Source organism: Schistocerca gregaria, chromosome 2, assembly GCF_023897955.1.
Source record: "Schistocerca gregaria isolate iqSchGreg1 chromosome 2, iqSchGreg1.2, whole genome shotgun sequence".
In the NCBI taxonomy this organism is placed as follows: domain Eukaryota; kingdom Metazoa; phylum Arthropoda; class Insecta; order Orthoptera; family Acrididae; genus Schistocerca; species Schistocerca gregaria.
In genome coordinates, this window is record NC_064921.1 from 663,505,790 (window position 1) to 663,518,518 (window position 12,729).

The following is a 12,729-nucleotide window of genomic DNA, read 5'->3' on the forward strand; positions in this document are numbered from 1 at the left end:
AGAAATGTATCGCAGTCTACTGTTCACTGAAATACAACGTTATTAATTACATAACACAACATTTACCTTGGTGGAGTTCTTAGAAAACAAATGAAAACCAAGTAAACACAAAATTGACTTCGACTCTCCCGTACCATTGCCCAAAAGTAGAACATTCACAGATGCTCAAAGTGGTGACCCTGGACACCGATACACTGGTGCACTCGTTGAATGAAATAATTATTTACTGCATGTCCTCTGTAGTTTTTGGAATATCGCGATAGACAAAGTCTTTATATATCCCCAAAGAAGAACAGAGGATTTAAATCAGGGGACCTAGCAGACCGCCGGCCGCGGTGGCCGAGCAGTTCTAGGCACTACAGTCTGGAACCGCGTAACCGCTACTGTCGCAGGTTCGAATCCTGCCTCGGGAATGGATGTGTGTGATGTCCTTAGGTTAGTTAGGTTTAGGTAGTTCTAAGTTCTAGGGGACTGATGACCTCAGCCAGATGTTAAGTCCTATAGCGCTCAGAGCCATTTGAACATTCGAACCTAGCAGGCCAAGTAACAGTTCCTCCTCGACTAATCCATCTGGCAGGATACCTTCGGTTCAGAACACAATGTGCATGCAAGGCATTATGTGCTGGACATCCGTCGTGTTGATACCACATTAGCATTCTGGTTCTTAGAGGAGGAAGAATTCGTCTGAGGATGCTGGCATACGCTGAGACGTTTAGACTACCATTGATGAAATAAGGGCCAATAATTATAGTACAAAGTATCTATCCCACATGAAAGGTTAACTCTCCGTTGACGCTGATACTCCGCTTGTCTAACCCATTGTGGGTTGTCGCTGGACCAATAATGCATGTTCCTTGTGTTTACCTCTCCTTTGTTTGAGAAAGAACATTCATCGGTAAATAGAACGTTGGAGAAGAAGTTGAGGTTGGCGAGGATTTGCTGCTGTGCCCACTGACAGAACTGTACACGATTGTGGACATTATTCCCATGCAATTCGTGTTGAAGGTGTATATAAGGATGGAACCGGTGACGTGTAAGAATACGATGTAAGACTATACTAGTTTTATGAATGCCAATCTCGTGTTCCAGCTGTCATCTTCTCATATATGGATTCATAGCAATGGAAGCGAGAGTAGTAACATCGGCAGCTTCGTCTGTGCGTGTTCAACGACGATTGCGTTATCGTGGGTTGAAACTTCCGTTTCCTGAAGTGCCGCAACAAGACGAGGAAACATCCGTCAGGAAGGTGGGTTCCTGTCACGCTACCCCTCTCAGTACAGTTCCGCTGCTTGCGTAGCATTTCGCCTACCTTCAACAACAACAGTAAATGAAACGTTATGTCGATGTAGTTTGTAGTAAGGACTGCCTTTACTGTATGCCTAGTCTATACAACAGTATTTAAAGAGAGTAAACTACTGTACTAAATGTACCCATACATAAGAAAACAGTACTGCAATTACTATTCTGCTATCTTACATTTCCTGTAGATGATTAGCATTTCTACCTTCTCTTTGTTGGTGTACATTCTACTCACACAACTCTTCAACCACAATGGTTGACGGAATGACGGGTGTGCATTCTACTTATGTTTACATTTGTCCTCTGTCAACGTCAGCATATGGATGTGTTCCATTACCCCGAGTATCTGCACTAAGCGCTGGGAGCGTCAACGTCAATGTTGTCTTATGTAATTAATACCGTTGCGTTTAAGTGAATGATAACAGAGTGATACTATTTAGGAGAGAAAATGAATTACAGAATAAAAAATACAGGGTGCCATTTAGAAAAGTCATATTGCTGTTCATATCTTCGTAAAAATTTACAACGAAGGCACTCATGCTGATTGATGTTCCCCTGACGGCTAAAGAACATTTGATTGAAACATTTTGTAATTTGCATCTGGACAAAGAGTTATTTAGGGTGGTCGAGATAAGTGGGACACCCTTTAAATAAGGGACGTTCAAAAAGAAACGAGTCGGAGGCATACTTACAGAAACCAGTACCTGTATGTTGGAAGTATTGACCATGGTTGTTGACACACTTGTGCCACTGTGACACAAGGCGGTGAATGGCTGTCTCATAAAGTTCCCGTGCCTACGATGTTAACTAGATCCGCACGTACAGATTTTAATATAAGAACAATCCAGCAGAAGTCACTCGTTAACCTAAACACAGAATAAACGAAATTGTTCACACTTAATTTGTGCTATATCTTTATTTATTAGTTTCCCCAGTGAAATTTTACGTTACTTTAAATGAGTGACGTTAATACTCACACTGCAGATTAGTAATACCCCTGTTATGCAATACAAGAATGAACTGTTAATGAGGCAGCAAAATTAAGACTGAAGCTGGTCATTAGCGAAAAAAAAAAAAAACTGGCAATACATATATAATCAGTCCTCATATTTTAACGACACTCGGTTGATTGCTTGAAATGGAAAGGGGCCCTGTTTAGTAATAATGTCTGAGGAAAATGACTACACAGGCGTCCTACAAGTTTTAACGATTGCAGGTCATTATTCAAAGAAGTTAGTTATTATCGTTTGTTAAATAAATGTCACTGGATAATACCTGTACAATATTAGTTGTATTCTGTTAGTTAACAGTCTTACGATATCATAGCTGCATCTACATCCGCAATCCACCATACGGTGCGTGGCTGAGGGTACCTCGTACCACAACTAGCATCTTCCCTCCCAAACAAAACAAGGGAAAAATGACTGCCTATATGCCTCTGTACGAGCCCTAATCTCTCTTATCTTTGTGGTCTTCCCGCGAAATATAAGTTATCGGCAGTAAAATTGTACTGCAGTCAGCCTCAAATGCTGGTTCTCTAAATTTCCTTAGTAGCGATTCACGAAAAGAACGCCTCCTTCCTCCAGAGACTCCCACTCAAGTTCCTGAAGCATTTCGGTAACACTCGGGTGATGATCAAACATACCAGTAACAAATCTAGCAGCCCGCCTCTGAATTCCCTCTATGTCCTCCCTCAATCCGACCTGATAGGGATCCCAAACGCTCGAGCAGTACTCAAGAATATGTCGTATTAGTGTTTTATAAGCTGTCTCCTTCACAGATGAGCCACATCTTCCCAAAATTCTACCAATGAACCGAAGAAGACTATCCGCCTTCTCCAGAACTGCCATTACATGCTTGTCCCACTTCATATCGCTCTGCAGTGTTACGCCCAAATATTTAATCGACGTGATTGTGTTAAGCACTACACTATTTTTTTTTTTGTATTCTCAGTCACTCAACGACGACACCTTCCCTTACACCACAGCATCATCAGCAAACAGCCGCACATTGCTATCCATCCTATCCAAAAGATCATTTATGTAGATAGAAAACAACAGCGAACCTACCACACTTCCCTGGGGCGTTCCAGATGATACCTTCACCTCCGATGAACACTCACCATCGAGGACAACGTACTGGGTTCTGTTACTTAAGAAGTCTTCGTGCCACTCACATATTTGGGAGCCAATCCCCTATGCTCGTAACTTAGTTAGAAGTCTGAAGTGGGGAAACGAGTCAAACGCTTTGCGAAAGTCAAGGAATATGACATCCTTCTGATACCCTTCATCCATGGTTCGCAAAATATCATGTGAACAAAGGGCGAGTTGCGTTTCGCAGGAGCGAAGCTTTCTAATGCCGTGCTAATTCATTGACAGCAACTTCTCTGTCTCAAGGAAATTCATTATATTCGAACTGAGAATATGTTCGAGAATCTTGCAACAAACTGATGTTAAGGATATTGGTCTGTAATTTTGAGGATCCGTCCTTCTACTATTCTTATATTCATGCGTCACCTGCGCTTTTTCCCAGTCGCTCGGGACTTTACGTTGGGCACAGATTCGCGATAAATGCAAGCTAAGTAAGGAGCCAATGCAGTAGAGTACTCTCTGTAAAACCGAATTGGAATCCCATCAGGACCTGGCGATTTAATTGTTTTCAACCCATTCAGCTGCTTCACAACCCCAGGGATGTCTATCACTATGCCCTCCATACGAGAATCTGTACGAGACTCAAACGGCGGTATGTTTGTACGATCCTCCTGCATGAAAGATCTCTCAAAAGCTAAATTTAAAATTTCTGCTTTCGTTTTGCTGTCTTTCGTTGCCAGGCCAGACTGATCAGTGAGTGACTGGATGGAAGACTTCGACCCGCTTACCAATTTTACGTAAGACCAGAATTTCCTTTGGTTTTCATCAAGACCTTCTATTTTACGTAAGACCAGAATTTCGTTTAGTTTTCATCAAGATCTTTTGCTAAGGTATGACGGTGGTAGTGGTTGTATGCTTCACGAGTCGCTCTTTTTACAGCAGCACGAATCTCTACTAACTTTTGCCTGTAATTCTCCCGATCTTTCTTGTACCGCGAGTGCAACTGTCTTTGCTTCCTGAGCATTCTCCGAATTGCGCTGTTAAGCCACTGTGGGTCTTTTCCGTCCGTAACCCACTTTTTCGGCACATACTTCTCCAATGCGTGATTTACAATGTGTTTAAATGGACGGCGGCAATTCTGAGCTGCTGGTAGAGAAACACTAGTCGTCTCCATAGCCTAGATAATTGTGGGACAGACAGCTAAATTTGCTGCTTTCTCTGCCTGTCAACTGCGACCGGCTGTCAATACTCGGTGGTTAACAAAACAGGTACGCCGACATTGGCACGATCATAACTGCACACCGCATCTATGGGAATGCCCAACAAATACTTCTGCACTCCTTCAAGTATCAAGCTACTGTGTGTTCTCTCTGCTCGCAGACCCACCATACGCAAAGATAAACTACAACAGCACAACCATTTCGTCGTCGCTATCGATACATTTAAACAGTGCCCTTGGCAGTTACACACCAATTTACAGTATCCATTATGTATTAAATTCAGTTTCTCTTATAAAGCTTCTAAATTCAGAAATAGCATTTTGTCACAAATTATGAACAGATATTAAACGGCGAAAAATTGTGGATGGTAAGAAGGTACTTTATCTGGATTTTCGGTGTTACAGTGTGTTCACTAACAATTTTGACATCCCAAAACATCGTCTGAATTCTTGGTACATTGGTGGAGCTTGTTCAACATTACATTGTTGAACTGCACAAATTAATACAATTTTTGACTTATTTTCGCTGCACAAAATCTTCTCCAAGGATGTAAACCGTGTATCTTGAAGTCAACGCGGCGGCCTCCCTTAGTCTCATTCTTATTAACTGTTTCAACTACAGGACACTGCTATAGAACTTTGCAGGGCACAAGGCTAAAAGCTGAACTCGCCGTGCTACATTCAAGTTATTCACACTGTTAGTAAGTTCATAATTGTTCTTCTCGGAATGGCATCCATCGAATATAGTTTAATGAGAAAGGTCACATTTTGAAACTCGAAAACAATCTTGAAATTTCCTACAAACTCGGAAAAGTGAAACAATGGATAAAATGGAAGACATGGAAAATTTCATTATTAATGCACAAAGGGAATGATAATATTCTTGATGAGATACCTTAATTCATAAGCTCCGATTTCTTCAGTCGTGTTAAAGTCGTACTACTGCAGTAGATTTGAGATGAGCCAGTGTGAAACGACTACCCGACTGACAATGTCACGAATAACAGAGATACGAAACGATAGTCGATACTTATCCATGTGCTACAAGGCTGCCATCTTGTATTTAAGATATACTGTTTACTATAGATAACGATAGTATCTGTTCCCCAAAGAACAGTTACCATAGATGACCATGCAGCTTTGCTAGAAATGAAATGATAATTAAATGGACACCCTAGCTGCAAACAGGCGTTGATGTACTTCATTAGGGACATGTTGAAAATGTGTGCCCCGACTGGGACTCAAACCCGGGATCTCCTGCGTACACGGCAAACGCTCTATCCATCTGAGCCACCGAGGGCACAGGGGATAGCGCGCCTGCAGGGACTTATCCCTTGCACGCTCCCCGCCTCGCTATTCTCTGAGCACTCGGTGGCTCAGATGGATAGAGCGTCTGCCCTGTACGGAGGAGATCCCGGGTTCGAGTCCCGGTCGGGGCAACACATTTTCAACATGTCCCTAATGAAGTACATCAACGCCTGTATGCAGCTACAGTGTCCATTTAATTATCATTTCATATACTGTTTACGTCTATGGAGAAATGTTTGGGCAGCGAAAAGAAATTAAAAACAGTATTAGATTAAGCAGCGCAATAGTGTCATGGATAACAACATCTACGCTAATGTACCAGTGATGCAGATGACGTTTCGGGCCATCATAGTCACAGGTGACAACCGATATACATAGTTTAAGAATATCACACGGAAACACCACAAGAAGTGATGCACAACCATGTGCATCCCTCACACATTGTGATATCAATAACAGCTACTGGACAAGCTCCACACCAGCAGAATGCAAAACAGGACACAGATTTTTTCTGGCCACCCATTACCAGCAGTCTCCCCCAATGTATCCTAGTAGCTACTCCAGCAGCAGAAATGCGAACAGAAGCTGTTCCAGGTTAATTTAGACTCTTGAGCTTGAAGCTCACCTGTCCATGTTTGTTTACAAACAGATTTCTATTTGGAGATGGTATGCCTTGAGCAAATCATAATTTTTTATTTTGACGTTTATTTCCCAGAGATATTTCGGTATCGTTTCAGCATCATCAGGGGATTTTTATTATCTTTCTATTATACTGTAAAAATATACGTTTATACATATCAGGCTGAGTTTTTAAGACAGTGTTTACACATTTGAAAACAAAGTTTAGTTTGTTACCACATGCTGTGAATGTCCTGGACTTTTTAAGTTATGTATAGCAGTTGTTTTGTTACAGTTTTTCATAGCCAACTATACAGAACGTAATGTAGAACAGCTACTTAGTTTGAAATTTTACGTTTGGGAATTTTATGGTTATGTCTACCATTAAGTATTCTGTGTGGAAGATGGTGTGTGTGTGTTTATAATATGTTTAACTTACCTCCTCTAGTTTCCCCGTTATCTTTTCTGTGTGAAGGCCTGGACTAAGTAACTTTCACTGTCATTGCTTACAAACTACTGAAACTCCTGTAAATGTAAACGTCTCATTACGAGCAGAACATATCTTAAATACGTTTCAATGAGTTAAATAATCATAAAATGAATTAATGTGTCTTTAGCAGAAAAGTACTAATAATTATAATTAACACATCACTGGAAAAATTTTGAACTGCCGGCGAGAACTCCTGTACAAATTAAAAGGAGAGTTCCACAGGGAAATTTTTGAAATTAGGTTGTGTACTTGAGTTTATTATTCTCTTTTTGCAGTTATAATGCGAGTCTATTGAAAGTGAAACCCGTTGAACAGGGTATAGGGCTGGCAGACTGATAATTTGGAGAAACCTGCATGACGGCCCACTCGTTGTTCGCTAAGTTAGCCAACTGACTGACCATCCTTTTTTTCATTCAGCAATATTCTTGATGAGGACACAGAGTACCCTCAAAACATACCTGTATCTGACAGAATGAAAATAAAGCAGCCTAAGCTACTTGGTGACAGAGACAGTGGAGATTTTTATTCTTCTAGTGAAGATACCAGTATTGTGTCTCTGCACAAATACTTCGACGTGTCGCTTTAAGAAAGCTTTTCACCTATTCTCAGCCTTAAGAATATACGGTAATCGACTGGGTAACTGTATAACGATAGTTCCTTGACAAAATCGGTGTGCTTCGTGTTTTGTTGCAGTCAAGCATTAAAACGTTCTCACAAAGCGACGCGCTGATATTAGCAACTAACCTATTAGTTATTACATAAGGCTCGATTTCTCTCATAGTAACCAGGTATGTACAAAGACGACAATGTTTCAGGCATCTGGAATGTTTTGTAACAGACTATTAATGCGTGTCAAGAAAAGCAAATGATCGAGAAGAGAAACCGGTATCATCCCCCTCTTTCAAAGATCCGCGTCAGATTCAAATGATTCAGTTTAGTTGACAGTGGACGGCAAATTCCTGCTTCAAATAATTTTAAGTTATGAAGCGAACCTTTGAAGGGAATTACCTATACCTCAGTACTGTTCTAGCCTACGAAAAAGTTCTGTAATTTCCACGCAAACACATACCCTTGTTAATCAAAGAAGATACCTTATGTCCTCAACTTTTCCTTTAGACCTAATAACACCTCACAAACTAAAGAGTTTATTACATCTTTTGTGCGTGCTCCTTATCTGACACCATGCTGCGAGTCGGACGGGAAATTATGTGTACTGAGATGTCCACTAATCACTTAGGCCTACACACTGATTTTCACAATCCTTCAGAACAAAGACACCAAAGAAATTGGTCGACAGTTGCCCACATTGCTTATTTCCCATTCTTACAAAGTGATTTCATTAACAAGTAGCTCAGTTTGTCAGTCTGAATACTGAAACAATATATGGGGTACTGTTCTTCATAACCCACATTAATGTTTCATTAAACACAAGGGCGTATTTATTCATAAGTAATTTGACAACTGACACAGTATTATCTTTGCTCCAGGAATAGTTGTCCCGAAACACCAGGTATTAAAAATTCAGCATATTTACCTGTACTAACGGAATTTTGATTTAATTTGTTTTCTATTTACGGGACACCATTACGATTTTCGGCAGCTTCGGTGAATCACTGAAAGTTTGAGTCTCATGCAAGAGAGATATTATTTCTAAATGGTCGAGCGGAAATCACAATCGCAAATAAATAAATTAAAAACTCCGATGAGAAAAGTTTGTATTTTCGAAAACAATGGAAATATACACTCCTGGAAATGGAAAAAAGAACACATTGACACCGGTGTGTCAGACCCACCATACTTGCTCCGGACACTGCGAGAGGGCTGTACAAGCAATGATCACACGCACGGCACAGCGGACACACCAGGAACCGGACCGCACGCCAAGACCGTAGGATCCTACGCAGTGCCGTAGGGGACCGCACCGCCACTTCCCAGCAAATCAGGGACACTGTTACTCCTGGGGTATCGGCGAGGACCATTCGCAATCGTCTCCATGAAGCTGGGCTACGGTCCCGCACACCGTTAGGCCGTCTTCCGCTCACGCCCCAACATCGTGCAGCCCGCCTCCAGTGGTGTCGCGACAGGCGTGAATGGAGGGACGAATGGACACGTGTCGTCTTCAGCGATGAGAGTCGCTTCTGCCTTGGTGCCAATGATGGTCGTATGCGTGTTTGGCGCCGTGCAGGTGAGCGCCACAATCAGGACTGCATACGACCGAGGCACACAGGGCCAACACCCGGCATCATGGTGTGGGGAGCGATCTCCTACACTGGCCGTACACCTCTGGTGACCGTCGAGGGGACACTGAATAGTGCACGGTACATCCAAACCGTCATCGAACCCATCGTTCTACCATTCTTAGACCGGCAAGGGAACTTGCTGTTCCAACAGGACAATGCACGTCCGCATGTATCCCGTGCCACTCAACGTGCTCTAGAAGGTGTAAGTCAACTACCCTGGCCAGCATGATCTCCGGATCTGTCCCCCATTGAGCATGTTTGGGACTGGATGAAGCGTCGTCTCACGTGGTCTGCATGTCCAGCACGAACGCTGGTCCAACTGAGGCGCCAGGTGGAAATGGCATGGCAAGCCGTTCCACAGGACTACATCCAGCATCTCTACGATCGTCTCCATGGAAGAATAGCAGCCTGCATTGCTGCGAAACGTGGATATACACTGTACTAGTGCCGACATTGTGCATGCTCTGTTGCCTGTGTCTATGTGCCTGTGGTTCTGTCAGTGTGATCATGTGATGTATCTGACCCCAGGAATGTGTCAATAAAGTTTCCCCTTTCTAGGACAATGAATTCACGGTGCTCTTATTTCAATTTCTAGGAGTGTATTATTTTTCTTCGATCGTTGTTTTGTGATTTGTTCCAGGAGTAATAAGGCTATGTGATGTGGACGCATGAAAATGTTTAATAATAGCAGCATCGGTTCCTGTGTGGTGCGAGTGGCGTATTTCTGTTTGTCCGCGCAGACTACATTTAACAAGTACCGTGGATGGGTAGCTACGTGGATGACGGCACAGTGCGAGGGAGCACGAGGTCCGGGCAACGCTGTACGTCAGGAACACCTGAATGTCGAGTGACTCTATTTGCAGAAATAAACGGACGGCGTCGAGAGAGCGAAGCCACACATAAGCATTGTTCAGGCCAGTATTTATGGCACGGCCGCAGGCCCGGTTTTTCCGAAGACGTATCTTCTCGCGCGCCGGGCTTCCTTTTTGCCGCTGACGCTCTTGGCAGCGCCATAAGTCAATTTGTTCGGCTCCTGTAGCGAGGAAAAGGATTCTTTCGCCCTCTGGAATACGAGAGAGCTTTGCGCCTTGGAGCACAGGAAAAAACCAAATATAAAGCTCCGTTCACTTTGCAGGCCATCTTCGCGTAATATAAACGAACTGAGAGATAGGAGATGAAGACGCATTCAGATCGTCTTAGGAGGTTCGACAAAGCTATACATGCATAATATGTACAAAGTACCCACATTTCTGTATAATTTTTGTACTAGCGGTTGAAAATGTACGTATGATAATGTAGTATATAACCATATTCAAAACACAAGAGATATTAAACACCTCCAGTTCTTTAATATATATACGAAACGAAGTACAGTGTTTGCATATTACTTGATAGCTCTCCAATTATTAAATGTTTGTTCAATGAAGCTCCGAGAAACTGGTATAGGCATGCGTATTGAGAGATATGTAAACAGGCAGAATACGGCGCTGCGGTCGGCAACGCCTATATAAGACAACAAGTGTCTGGCGCACTTGTTAGATCCGTTACTGCTGCTAACATTGGAGGTTATCAAGATGTAAGTGCGTTTCAAAGTGTTATTTTAGTTGGCGCACGAGAGATGGGGCAGAGCATCTCCGAGAAAGCGAAGAAGTGGAAAATTTCCCTTATGACCATTTCACGAGTGTACCGCGAATATCAGGAATCCGGTAAACATCAAATCTCCAACATCGCTGATGCCGAGAAAAGATGCTGTAAGAACGGCACCAACGATAACTGAAAAGAATCGTTCAACATGACAGAAGACCAACCCTTCCGCAAACTGCTGCTAGGCCGTCAACAAACGTTAGCATGCGAACCACTCAAAGAAACATCATCGATATAGGCTTTCAGAGCCGAAGATCCACTCGTGCACCCTTGGTGGCTGCACGACACAAAGGTTAAGACCTCGCCTGGACCCGTCAGCACGACACTGGACAGTCGATAACTGGAAACATGTTGTCTGGTAGGAAGTGTGTCATTTCTAATTGTTTCGAGCGGATGGACGTGTACGGTTATGGAAACAATCTCATGCATCCAAGGACTCGGGATGTCGGAAGGGGACTGTTGAAGCTGGTGGAGGCTCTGTAATTGTGTGGGGCACGTGCAGTTGGAGTTATATGGGACCCCTGGTACGTCTAGATAGTACTCTGACAGGTGCAGATACGTAAACATCGTTTGTGGTCATCTGTGCCCATTCGTGTCCATTTTGCACTTCGACGGACTTGGGCAATTCCAGCAGGACAATGCAACAGGCCATACGTCAAGAATTAATCCAAAGTGGCTCCAGGAAGACTCTTCTGAGTCCAAACACTTCCGCTGTCCACCAAACCTACACATTACTGAGCATAACTGGGATTCCTTGGAACATGCTGTTCAGAAGAGATGTCCACCCCCTCGTACTCTTACGGATTTATCGACAGCACTGCAGGATTCTTGGTGTCAGTTCCCTCGAACAATACTTCAGACATTACTTGGGTCCATACCATGTCGTGTTGCGACACTTATGCGTGCTGGTGGGGCCCTACAGACAGGTGTACCAGTTTCTTTGGCTCTTCAGTGTAACTGAATTATTTAATTTAATCCAAGATACGGACAAAATATGTGCTGGAGAAGTCAGCTATATCACTTAAGACCTTCTGGCAATCAGTGGATACAGTGAAGTCTTCCTCAGAACTCTTTGATGGTATGAAAAAAAAGACTCTTCGAGTAAACCAGACACAATTACCTTATATTTCCCTTAATGCATATGTGTGTGAAACCTCAGTAAAGTACGTGTATGCTTTTAAGGAAATTCCGTAGCATTATTTGCAGGAAGTTGGGGCTACATTTGTAATGTTGCTGATAGTAAGACCAAGATACCTGCTTTTACTGTACGCAAATGATTTCCTAAAGCCCTATAATATAGGGAGCTGCCAAATGCAAACTAAACACCCATCACAAAGTGACCATGGAATGGTTCCATTTCAAAGTAGTCATCAAACCCGTTAAAACATTTATCCTACTGGGAGACAAGACGAATTCACAACTGCACCTTATTTTGCACTTCCTAGTCCAGCTGAGAGATACGTCCACGCATGCCTTCTTCAGGTCGCGAAAGATAAGATAATCACACGATGAAATATTCGGGCTGTTCGAAGGGTGTTGGTGGGCTCTGAGCACCATGGGACTTAACTTCTGAGGTCATCTGTCCCCTACAACTTAGAGCTACTTAAACCCAACTAACCTAAGGACATCATACACATCCTTGCCCGAGGCAGGATTCGAACCTGGACCTTAGCAGCAGCGCGGTTCCAGACTGTAGCGGCTAGAACCGCTCGGCCACTCCGGCCGACTCGAAGGGTGTTGCAGTGTTCCCCAATCAAATCGCAATCTTCGTCCGATTGTCAGTATGGGGATGGGTGTTATCGTGACCTTCTACGAATGCGA

The 12,729-nt window shown here is 43.1% G+C and overlaps 1 non-coding gene across 1 annotated transcript; it reads left to right on the forward strand.

Moving 5' to 3' along the window:
- Positions 1 to 5,972: 5,972 nt before the first annotated feature.
- Positions 5,973 to 6,047, forward strand: Trnat-ugu (transfer RNA threonine (anticodon UGU)). Its single transcript has one exon. It is a non-coding gene; the product is annotated as a tRNA-Thr (tRNA).
- The last annotated feature ends 6,682 nt before the right edge of the window (positions 6,048 to 12,729 follow it).